Source organism: Rattus norvegicus, chromosome 7 (genome assembly GCF_036323735.1).
Source record: "Rattus norvegicus strain BN/NHsdMcwi chromosome 7, GRCr8, whole genome shotgun sequence".
Classification (NCBI taxonomy): domain Eukaryota; kingdom Metazoa; phylum Chordata; class Mammalia; order Rodentia; family Muridae; genus Rattus; species Rattus norvegicus.
Window position 1 is genome coordinate 93080096 of NC_086025.1, and position 12116 is coordinate 93092211.

General features: G+C 49.2%; 1 long non-coding RNA gene across 1 annotated transcript; it reads left to right on the forward strand.

Moving 5' to 3' along the window:
* The first annotated feature begins 2345 nt into the window (after positions 1 to 2345).
* LOC108351497 (uncharacterized) lies at positions 2346 to 11326 on the forward strand. Its single transcript, XR_001838937.3, has 2 exons — positions 2346 to 3776; positions 5561 to 11326. It is a non-coding gene; the product is annotated as an uncharacterized LOC108351497 (long non-coding RNA).
* Positions 11327 to 12116: the final 790 nt, after the last annotated feature.

The following is a 12116-nucleotide window of genomic DNA, read 5'->3' on the forward strand; positions in this document are numbered from 1 at the left end:
CACTGTATTCTGCTCCCTCTTCTGAACCTTAACATGGGGTCAGCAAACATCCCCAGACCACACCCTTCTGGTGGAGACTGCCTTACCTGGGGCTGCCCGGGCTGCCTCTGGAGTCTACCCTACCAGACCAACACAGCCCCTGACCAGGTCTTCTGTGAAGGGGCATGGCACCTGGTAGTCAGGAAAGCCTGAGGCCCAGGGGAATGCAGTGCTCTCTGACAGCCCTGGGGAAATGTCCAAGTCTCAATTGTTCCCCTCAAGAGTCCTGGCCCGCCACTGGGGGTGGAGGCAGAGGTTCTGACTTGGGAAACACTAACAGGGGACCCAGAGGGAAGGTGGGGCCACTTTAGAAGGAAATATCCTAAGGCCAGGAAAGGTTTCCCATTGACTGCTTCTTTTTGGAAGATTTGAAGATAATGGGTACGGAGAACCCTCCTGTATTTACACGTCACACACACACACACACACACACACACACACACACACACACACACAGCTTTTCCTGTAATCTCTAAACTTTCTTCATCTTTACTTTGCCAGTAATGTTAATTTTAAAAATGTATACTTCAAAAAATGTGTACTTCGTGTATGTATGTATGTATGTATGTATGCATGCATGTATGTATGTATACATGTATGTATTATAATGCTAGAGGTCAAACCCAGGATCCTGTCCATGCTAAACAAGTGTTTAACTACGGAACTACATTCCAAGAACTGGGGTCTCACTATAAAAGCTAAATTGTTCTGGAATACAGAAACCTCCCCTGCCTTGACCTCTCAAGGGCTAGGATTCCAGGCATGTGCTATGATACCCAGTATAACGGCTAATATTTCCACATGTCAGCCATAGCACACTTTTTAAAAGATTTATTTATTTTTATTTTATGGGCATTAGTGTTTTGCCTCCATCCATCTGTAGAACTGGAGTTACAGTTGTGAGCTGCCATGAGGGTGCTGGGAATTGAACCCAGGTCTTCTGGAAGAGCAGCCAGTGTTCCCAACCACTGAGCCATCTCTCAGCATGCATAACATACTTCTAACTGGGGTGGGGTGGGGTAAACTGCTCACCCCCACCCATCAGTTTGCTCAGATGAGGAAACTGTTAAGTGACTGTGTTCAAAGTCACACAACCTAGAAACATTTCAAGGAGTAGAACTCAAACTATTTTTGCAATATAGGAGATTGAAGCCAGGGCCTCACACACAGTAGGCAAGCATTCTACCACTGAGATGTATTTCCAGTTTCTTTTTAAAAACCTCTGGAACATTTTTAAACAGCAAGATTTTATATTTTAATCTATGCATGTGAATATTTTGCCTGCATGTGTGTCTGCGCCCCACATGTCCTGCAGCCAGAGCTTCCAGTGGTTGTGAGCCTCTCTCTGCTTGAGTGTTGGGAATCAAACTCTGGTCTTCTGGACAAGCAGTCAGTACTCTTAACTGCTGAGCCATTTCTGTAGCCTCAGCACTTCTGAAAGTTCTGAGACAGGCCTTTTTACTAAGTTGCTTGGACTGCCCTTAAATATAGTCCAGGCAGGACTTGAACTTGAGATCTCCTGCCTCAACTTCTTGAGTGGCTAGACTCCCAAGTCTGTGGCACCAAGACCACCCTCAAGTGCTTAGGAATAGCCTTTCCTTAACTTGAGAGGAGAAAAGAAAGCTCAGGGAGGTCAGGAGGCTTGCCTGACAGTGCAGAGCCCTGATTTATACTTGTGTTAGTCTGACTAGTGGCCTCTTGTTCTTGCTCTCTTCGGACTTCTGCTGGCTCTGAGTCTTCCTGGCTGCACTGTCCCCATTGCCCTTTTGTAACCCAGCGATGAAAAATGAGCACCAGACTTGGAGTCTGGAAGTCAGATTGGCACTGTTCTTCAGGGTCAGCCTCCTGTGACCTTGGACATATCAATCTCCAGTTGTAAATTGATACTCCTCTTGGCTCCTCCCACCTAGGGCCAGCTGGCAATCAAATGAGTGAAGTGTGGGTGATTGTGGTCTTCTGAGGGTTTCCCAGCACCCCAGCCTGAGGTGGTTCTACTAAACCTGCATGTGACTCGAGGGGCCTGGTTCTGGCACCTGGGCAAGTGTGGGGCTCCCTGCATGGCTCCCGGAGTCACCACCCTCCATAAAGCGCAGAAGGATGCCAGGATTTTGCAATCCTCGATTGCAGCAGGAAAGCTCTGAATGGTACTATTCTCCCCTCTTCCCCGCCCAGGTGCCAGCTCGGCCGGCCGGAGGTTGGCTGGAGGGGAAGGTTAGAGATTTCCTTTCCCACCACCCAGACAGTGCCACTGGCAAGGACATTGGGATCTTGGATCGATCCCAAACGCCCCGGAAAGTAAGTACTCCTTTTCAGAGCCATGAGAGAGGGAAGCAGGAAGCCAAAGCCAGCCCCTGGGGAGTGAAGGAGGAGATGCTGGTGCCCCAGCAAAGCCACACACCTTCTCTGAACTTGGTGAGCGCAGAAATGAGAGTTGGAATTTTACCTACCACCCACCGATTCAAGAAGACAACTTGAAGTACCCACTGCCTCCCTCCCCCCGCCCTTTTGAGGGTGTTTTGAGTTGCCAGGGATAACCTTGGATTTAGCCTCGTCCCTCAGCCTCCAGAGTTGTGGGACTGCAGTCACGTGCCCCCAAGCCTATTTTATAGGACAGTGGCAAAACTTTCGATAGGCAAACTTTGTATGGGCTGAGCTGCAGCTGCACCCCACTTTCTTGTTTATTTTTTTTTTTTTTGTTTTTAGTGATGTTTTATTGTTTTTTCTTTTTCCTCCCAGACTGGGTCGCTTTCGCCCTAGCTAACCTTGAATTCAAGTCAATCCTCCAGCGTCAGCCTCTCAAGTGCTTGCCCGCAGGTGTGTACCACTCATGCCCATTCCATAAATGGAACGTTCAGTGACTATGAGGCACTGGTCACTGCTACCGCTTTATTCTGCTCAGCCAGCCTCAGCAGCATCCTGGAGAGACCAGCTCTGCTACTCCGCCTGGAGCCCACCCTCCTGACCTCGAACTTCAGCTACAGAGTGAGACCACACCCTTCCCGTCCACAGGGCAGTGATGTAAATGTGGTGTGGAAGAGACTAGGAGGACCTAGCCCAGAGCCTCCTGCAGGGGGAAGTGGCCATCAATGGTGGCCTTTATGGTGGCTGGCCTCGGATGGGACTGGGAAGGAGTCAGAGCTTGGGAACAGAGGGAGCTATTGTATGAGGGAGCGGGGTGCTCCCTGAAGAGAGCAGCAAGAGTCCTCACCCGCCAGACCCTTGCTGGCCCTACTTCATTATTTGTAGTGGCATTCGCCCATCAGCCTGGGAGTCCGTGGAGGGAACTCTACCAGCACAGCAGCCGCCACATTTTCCCATACCCTGGATTTGCCCGCTTCCATCCAAGATTAACCACCTTCCACTGTGCGAACATTGTCTCAGACAGCATTCGCGATGTGGCCTCAGAGCAGATAAAGGGCTGTTCATTGTCACTGCAGAAGGAAATGGGGGAAGGTCCCTCCAGCGTGCCCTGCTAGAGATGACAACTGGGTGCGCCTCCTCATTCCGTGACCTCTTGACCTTAGCCACCCGTGGGAGAATTTACACCATGGAAAGAGGCCAATGCCGTAGCCCAGGACAAGCTGCAGAAGCATTTATCAGCACAATCACTGTCCCCAAGGAATTGGAAATGGTGACTTGGTCCTGAACACCCCACTTAGGGCATCAGATTGGTTTCCTGTGCAGGAGGCCAGGTGTGAGAGAAGGGTTAGGGGGATAGCACCCTCTACCCTAACAAGGTAAGCTGGAGCAAAATTTGGGAAGTAAAGGGGTTCAGGGAGCAGAAAGCTACTCACATAGTGCTCTCTTGTCTGTATGGAAGTCTGACAAGGGCAGAAAGAGCTGGGTGAGAGGTGGCAAGGTCTCCACGCCAACACCTGGCATGGTCCTTCCTCTGGAGACCTGACCTCCAGTTCCTTCCTGTGCCACCACAGCTGCAGGGGGCCGGGCTGATGTGTTGCTGCTGGTGGTCTGTGAAAACTGCCTCAGTGGGCATCAGAGACAGGCAGAGGAAGCATCAGACCTTTAGTCTCTCACAGTTGTGCATCTGGAGATCACAGTCCAGAACTGGGCAGAGCAGTGTCTCTCGAGGCCACATCCTTGGCTGGCTGATGGCCAGCTACACAAGAAAACAGTCTATCAGCCATTCAAGTCAGAGTGGGTTCAGGGCTCATACCCCCAGCCCTCCGTCATCCTGGGCTCATGGAGGGAGCTCCTGGCAAGTTCATATCTGAGGAAGCCATGTGACAATGTTCTATCCAGTGAGGTAGTGTGGAAACAAGTAGGGACCGTTCAGTGGTCTCCTTTATCCACTGAAGCTTTCAAATGTCCAATGGGCGTTGGAAACTATAGACCCCTATACACACCATGTTCTTCCCCCACACAAGCAGATCTATAATGAAGTTTTCCTTTATAAATTAAACGCACTTCAGGAACAGGCATTTACTGGTACTAATAAAATGGAACGGCTCAGATGGGCATAGTGCCCCAGCACTGAGGAGGCCGAGGCCTGAGTCAGGAGTTCAAGGTCATCCTCAGCTACATAGTGTGAGTTTGAGCCTAGTCTGGGCTACAAGAGACCCAGTCTTAAAACAACAAAATAGGGCTGAGGAGACAGCACTGTTGATAACTGTTGTGCCTTTCAAGCACAGGGACCTGAGTCCAACACCCAGGCTCCATGTACAAAACCTATGCACAGTGGTATAAGTTTATGATCCCAGTTCTGGGGAGACAGGGATAGGCAAGCTTTCTGGGGCCGGTTAGCTCCAGCCCCATGTGAGATTCTGTCTCAGAAAACAAAGCGGGGCCTTGGAGATGACTTGGTAGATTAAATTGCTTGCCACCAAGTCTGATGACTTGAGTTTGAGCTCCTGGACTGGCATGGTAAGAGAGAGCCAACTCTCTGACCTCCACACACTGGTAAACGATACGCCTTAGCATGTTTGTGTTCACACACAGAGATGGGGCCAGTGAGACGGCTCAGAGGATTAAAGGAGCTTGCTGCCAAGCCGGAAGACCCGAGTTCAATCCCTCAAACCCACATGGTAGAATTCAAAAACAAACTCCCAAAAGTTGTCTTCTGACCTCCACATACGTGGCATGGCAGGTGCATATTCAAACACACACACATGAAATAAATAAATAGTAAATAGTTAATTGAAATGTAATAAATTTGTTTTAAAGAAAACAGTTCCCAAGGAACAACACCTGAGAAAAGTTGTCCTCTGGCCTACACACACACACACACACACACACACACACACACACACACACACACACACGTGCACGCACACACACGCACACACACACACACACACACTCACATTCTTGTGTACACCTGCACACCCACCCACACCCACACAAACAAAAAAAAATAGAACTATTGTAAGAATAGTGAGCGTTATGAGTCATTTCGTTTTTGGAATGCGCCATACAATATACTTTGGATTTTGACGGCAGGTAACAATCTATGGATGAATGGCAAGTACTTTACATGCATTCTTAGCAGAGTGTCTGTTCTCAGCCGAGGGTCCCTACTCCCAAGCCTCATTTCCTGCCAGCCAGCTGGACCCCGGATGTTTCTGAGAGCTGACCTTGACCCTCCCTGCTGATGAAGGCTGGAGCTATAGTGGAAGGAAATTCGACACGCCAGGAATGGCTCCCTCCAAAGGACACAGGCTCAAGAAGCCTTCTGCCCAACCCGGCTGAGGGCAGAACTGGATCAGAACTGAATCCTTGAGATGACTTCTCTCACAGGGGCAGAGACAACTTTGAGTCACTCTGGCTGTCAGACCCTTATTAATATCTGCTATGTTTGCAGATTCCATCTTCGTAAGTCACTTTGTGATAAAGTGGCTTCCTGCGGCCGGCTCATCTGGACGCAGTAATGTTTTCATTGATCTGCTGATGCGTGCATCCTGCTGCACCGGATGGAAGGCTGCCTCTAACAGCCGGATTCTCGGGTATCAAATTCCAGGAACAGCTCCAAGGCCAGGCACCTCTGACACTCCCATTGTCAGTGAGCTCAGCCGTGGGCTGCAGAGGTAGGTCTGTGAAGGCCTTCCAGTACAACCGGCCTCCTACTCCTAGGTGTCCCTTGCCTCTGGACTCTGTGTCCAACACAGTGCCTGGTACCATAAGGTGCTTTATTGCCACCAGTGCAGTCAACATGCAATAGATGACAAATGACTCTGGCTTAGGCAGGATGGATGACTTCAAAATAGTTCACAGACCTCAGATCACATTACTGTGAGTCTGTCTGTCTGTCTGTCTGTCTGTCTGTCTGTCTATCTATCTATCTATCTATCTATCTCTCCTTCTCCCTCACCCTCCATCACCCTCTCTCATAAGAAAAAAGTAAAAAACAGCTCATGGATGTGTTTCTATACCTGCGTTTGACAAATGTTTTGTGTGCTAAGATAGCTCAGCGGTGTGCAGGGGCAGCTTCTATGGTCTGGAGTGGGGCCTTTCCAGATTCTGGATATGTTCAAGGGGCTACCAGGGCCTGGATTCTAGAACAAGAAAAGATGGCTGTGGCTAGTAAGCCCCTCCCACATGGCTGTGCATACCAGGAAACAACCCAGGCTTCATTCTGCTGTGCTCTCTGACTGGTAGACCACTCTCTGTGGTACCACCCTTTGTGGGACAGCAAAGGGTGCCCGTTCTAGCCAGCATCAGTCATCTTTCTTCATTGCTATGACACCTGACAGACCTGATTTAAAGGGGGAGAAATCTATTTCAGCTCACAGTTTTGAGGGTAAGACCCAGCAGGGCAGGTGAATCATGGTATTGAGAGCTACTCTGTGATGGCAAGAGCTTACAGCTGCTGCTGCTTCACATCTTGGTGGACCAGGAAGTAGAACGAAGACCAGTTCCCAATGACTCATTCCTGTTAATCAGCCGAGGGTCACATTCAAACTATACCGGTGTAGACCAGTGTCCTAGAACCTTTTGGTTATGTTTTCTTATTACTCCAGAAAGTTCTGGAACTTTGTTCTGGGTCCCCATTGCTAGGGAACAAGCCACCCCCAAACTGGGGAGGTTTGAGAAGACAGAGCATGCAAGACCTATTGTGGGGTGAGGCTCTGGTTTATTCAAAGGTGCACTGTCCCTCCTGAGGTGCTCTCTTCTCTCTCCTTCCTACTGCCTGTCTTGGCAGCAACAGGACAGGGCCATGCCAGGTTAGCCTCCTGTGACTTTTAGGGCATGCTATTCTCAAGGGCTGTGGGACTCTTAACTGCCTGCTTGAGGCTGTGTAAGTCCCATTGTCCTGGTGAACAAGGGACAAGCTGTGTGACTCCTGGTGACCCAGCCCGGGACTCTGAAAGCATGCTTTCCTTGGACTTCATTGGCCAATGTCATCATGGGAGAGCTAGGGAGTCTGTCTCTCTAAGTTTCGTGGCAAAGAATTGAGCAGTGATCTGGGTTAGGCAGACAGGAGGAAGTAGGGAAGCCCTTTCCCCTTGGCCGCTTTCTTTTCCTGTCTCCTCTCTCAGTTGGGGCACATCTCTTATCCTCAGCTTTTCTGCTCTTGAGATCCTCGAATAGGAAGAGCATCCCCTTTCTGGGGAAGCAAACTCAGAGTGGGGGATGTCAGACAGTTAGAAACAATAAGCACTATAGCACTTGTGCCTCGTGGCCCACCGGGTCCCTGGTACAGAGATGGGATCACAAAGTGTGACAAACACTCTTGGCCTGTAGGCTCCCACCCACTGACTTGCGACACTCGGACAAAGACTCAGCTTGACTTGGTGGTAGGAGTATGTACCTACAGTATATACCAGCTACATGAAATACTGACCACCATGCTTAATACTGATTGCCAGTGCAATCTGATCTTCGCATGACTTGGGAGGGACTTTCTAGACTGAGTCAATTGAGGTCAGAAGACCCATTCTGAATGTGACTGGCACCGTCCCATGGGCTGTTTCTAGGCTGACTGAAAAGGAGAAGTCAAGTTGCATGCCCGAATTCGTCTCTCCTCAGTGCTTCCTGACGGCAGATGCAAAGCGTCCATCCAGCTGCCTCTTTCTGCTACACAGCATACCTTCCCTGCCGAGATGGACTGTCCACTCAACATATGAGGAAGAGAAGCTCTTTCCCGGCAAGTCGCTTCTATCAAGAATTATATCGGGGGCTGGAGAGATGGCTCAGAGGTTAAGAGCACTGTCTGCTCTTCCAGAGGTCCTGAGTTCAATTCCCAGCAACCACATGGTGGCTCATAACCATCTATAATCAGGTCTGGTGCCCTCTTCTGTCTGGCCTGCCGGCATACATGCAGGTAGAAAGCTGTATGATGTATACATAATAAATAAATGTTTAAAAAAAAAGAATTATGTCATAAAGATAAAAGGCAGGGGAAAAGTGAGGCAGGGGGTTGCTTGAGCCCTGGAATTAAGGGCTGGGTAACAGAGTGAGACGCTGTCTCAAAAACTAAGCTAAACAAAGGTAGGCATTTCTTCTAGGCTCCGCCCAACAGGTACCTAGCAATTGCCAGGTAAGAAAGAGCCCAGCTTGCTATAAAAGGACTTCCCCTCATCCTCCCACCCCAGGCCTCTGTCCCCTCTCTTTCCCTGCCTCTACTCCCCTCTTATCCTGCCTTCCCATGCCCCCAAATAAACTTCATTTTATACTAGACCTGTGGGATGTCTGGTGCCTGGGGGGTGGGGAATACCTCAGCATGGATCTGCTAAGGCACCCCCTCCCACCACACCATGCTGCCACCACTGTATCAGTGAGCATTCTAATGGATGGGACTTCAAAGATCACCAAAGCCAGGGCTTTCACACCTTTCCCTCGAATCTACAGTGCCTTACAGAAACCTCACCTCAGTCTAGCACATTGGATGTTGGATGGAAAGTTGACAGGGGAGGCTGAGATTTTCTGCTCCTTCCTTGGGGCACCACCACAAAACCATGAGGATCCAGGAGACCCAGTTTGAAGACCACCAGTTTGTCCTCTTCATTCAGAAAGGGAGCAAAGAAGACAGAGGCAAAGACCCCGAGTGATCTGTCTGAGTTTATCGTGAGACTCGGTGTCACAGCCAGGTACTGAATGCAGTCTCTTCTCTCATGGACCTGTGCCCCTTCCACTGGTATCAGAGAGATGACCTCCCATTCACAGGCAACAGTCCAGATGACAGTGGTTTCCACCAGCACCGGCCGCTTTGTGCTGCCTTCTGTCCTAGCCGCTTCCCAGCTTGCAGAGGACCCTTGGAAGGGTGACAACTTGCCAAGCCTATGCCAGGGTTTGAGAGATTTGTCAGCCCAGGGGTGGGGAGGCTGGCCTTCATCCAGGTACCAAACAAGGAATAAAGACAAAAATTGAACAGCGAGACAGGAGTCAGAGAGACTTCCTAAGAGACCTACAGCCGTGGTCCCAGATAAAGCAAAGTGAGCCAGATGTGCAGCAGTGGCCTCTGAGGGGTTTCCAGTCCAGCCACCCTGACAGTGCATGTGAGGATTGCACCAGCCACAGGGAGGAAGCAATACACTGCCGGCAGCCCTCCAATGTCACCTCCTGGGCAGGTTCCCCTCCCCTCCTGGCTATGTACTGGGTTCTGTTGTTTGTATTTCTGCCCAGCATATACTTGTATAATGCTACCCAGCCCTCTTCATTCTTGAGGTGTGGAGTCTGTGCTTACCGTAGATCAAGTCAAAAGGAAGAACATTGCAAAGTAACAGGCAGCTACAAGCACCAGACCCTCTGGGAAGGAGGCACTTGCTGTAGTCCTGGGAGCCTCCCAATAGGGTCCCTCAAACCCAGCAATCCACACCTTCCTCCCCACAGGACAAGGCAGGGAATGCCTGTGCAAAACTTCCACGTGCCTCACTAGGCCAAATTTCAGATACCCAGGACCCCAGAATTTTGTGTTTCAAAGGCCTAGAACCATGTTTTCAGAAAGTAGGAGTCTGGTTTTGACTATGTGTATTTGAGGGCAGCGGTAGCTCAGGTTGGCCCTGCCATGTAGCTGAAGCTCACTTTGAACTCCTGATCTTTCTGCTTCTATCTCCCACATAGTGGGATTATAGGTGTGTCCTACCATACCTGACTAGATTTGTGTGAGTGCTAGGATTTGAACTCAGGGCCTTAGGCATGGCAGGCAGACACTCTACCACTAAGCTACACACTTCCAACCAGAAGGTTTTTGGTTTTGTTTTTTTTCTTTTTGAGAAAGCTTCTGGCCATTATAGAGCAGGCTGGATTTGTGCTTCTGCCTCTGCCTCCGGCTCCATAGTGTTGGAATTGTAAGACGGGTCACCGGTCCCGGCCATGGGAACCTTTTGCTGGCCTTAGGTGACCTGTTGTCACTGATAATGTGTCAGTGTGACCTAGAGGGAGAATGAGGAAGAGCCAGTAAGCAATGGGATTTATGCAACTGGACATCGGACAGTCAGCTTCAGTGTCTGGGGTGGCCTCAGAGGCCTTTGTTTGGTGGCGGTTGGAGCACAGACAGGAAGAGGATGAGAAACGGTCAGAGATCAGAAGTCCCACTTGTCTTCTTGTCTCCAGCCACTTCCCACAGCAGCCAGGGAAGGCTCTTAGAATAAAAGAACTGTTTGGACGGAGATGATTATTATTATTTATTTATTTATTTTTTATTAGTTGGTCCCAGTGGTGCACACTCGTGGTCCCAGCTACTCAGCCTAGAAGACCGTGAGCCCAGAAGTTCAAGGTCAATCCAGGCAATGTTGTAAGACAATGTCTCGAAACAACAAAGTCTCTCTTCACTTGGAGAGAGGAACAGTACCTAAAGTAGAAAAGTATGGCCGGAGCTTTGCAGCCCGAGTCTCAGTCTAGCATGGCCACCTTCTAGATGCATGGTGTCACACAGGTTACTTAGTTTCTTTTAGCCTGTTCCTGTTTCCATTTAGAGAGCAGTAATGATTTCTAAGATTGCTTTGAACATCAGATCACTGGAAAGGGTCTGATGCATGGAAGCAATGTAATAATACACGCCTATTTCTGTCCCAGCTTTTGAAATCTTGTCTTCCCCACACAAGTTCCAAAGTTTTGGATTCATCCCTCAGAAATTGGGTTTAGGGAATGTAAGGAGCCAGCCCAGGTCTGCTTTGCTGTGTGGCTGGGAAGCCTCGGGTGTAGAAAGCAGAGAGGTGGAAATGGAACCCCAGGTGGTCCATTTTGCTGCAAGATGCAGTGAGGGGAACATGCATGTTCCATGTCCAACTTGGCACTCAACAGAATGGATTAAACTCAAGCTCATCAGTAGCTCAGCCTCATCCAGAGAAATCAATAAGGGCTTCCCTGTGTTGTGCAATGTGTGAGTTCCTGAAAAGTCAGTGCTAAGTCAACCTCCCTCCCCAACTCAACCAGTACTGAGCATTTACTTTCAACTCAGCATGTGCTGAGGCTATGCAGGACATGAGCTCACATTTATACACCACACACACACACACACACACACACACACACACACACACACACAGAGAACAGACATATGCAGAGACACACAGATACAAATACACACATGCACACGCACACACACACATACAGATATATATAAAGAACAGTCATACACACACAGATAACATACACACAGATAACATACACACACATATACACATAACAGACATACACTCAGAACACACACACACACACACACACAGATAACAGATACACACACATATACACCCAGAGAACAGATGGATATACACAGAGAGAAAACACACACACACACACACACACACACACACACACACACACACACCACAGAGGGGGCGGGGATCTAGGCTTCTAACTCACATTGCCAGTGTACCAGAGGAGCTGGCAAGTGGTACCATGTGGTAGACATTGTCATAGAGCCAACATCACCGTTTAACCAGGAAGAATTACTTCCTGCCTTCATCCTATTGACTGATAGGTTTTATTCATTGTCTTGGGTTTTCATGTAAAGGCCCTTTTGAATTCTGGGCTATGTCGAGCCTTCACAATCCTGGCCACATTCACGTACAAACTAATAATCCCTAAAGCACTTTCCAATATCTTATAGTTACTTGTTCCCTTGCAGGGAAAGAAGAGCAGGTCTTTCTTATACCCATAGCACAGGTGAGACAATCAAG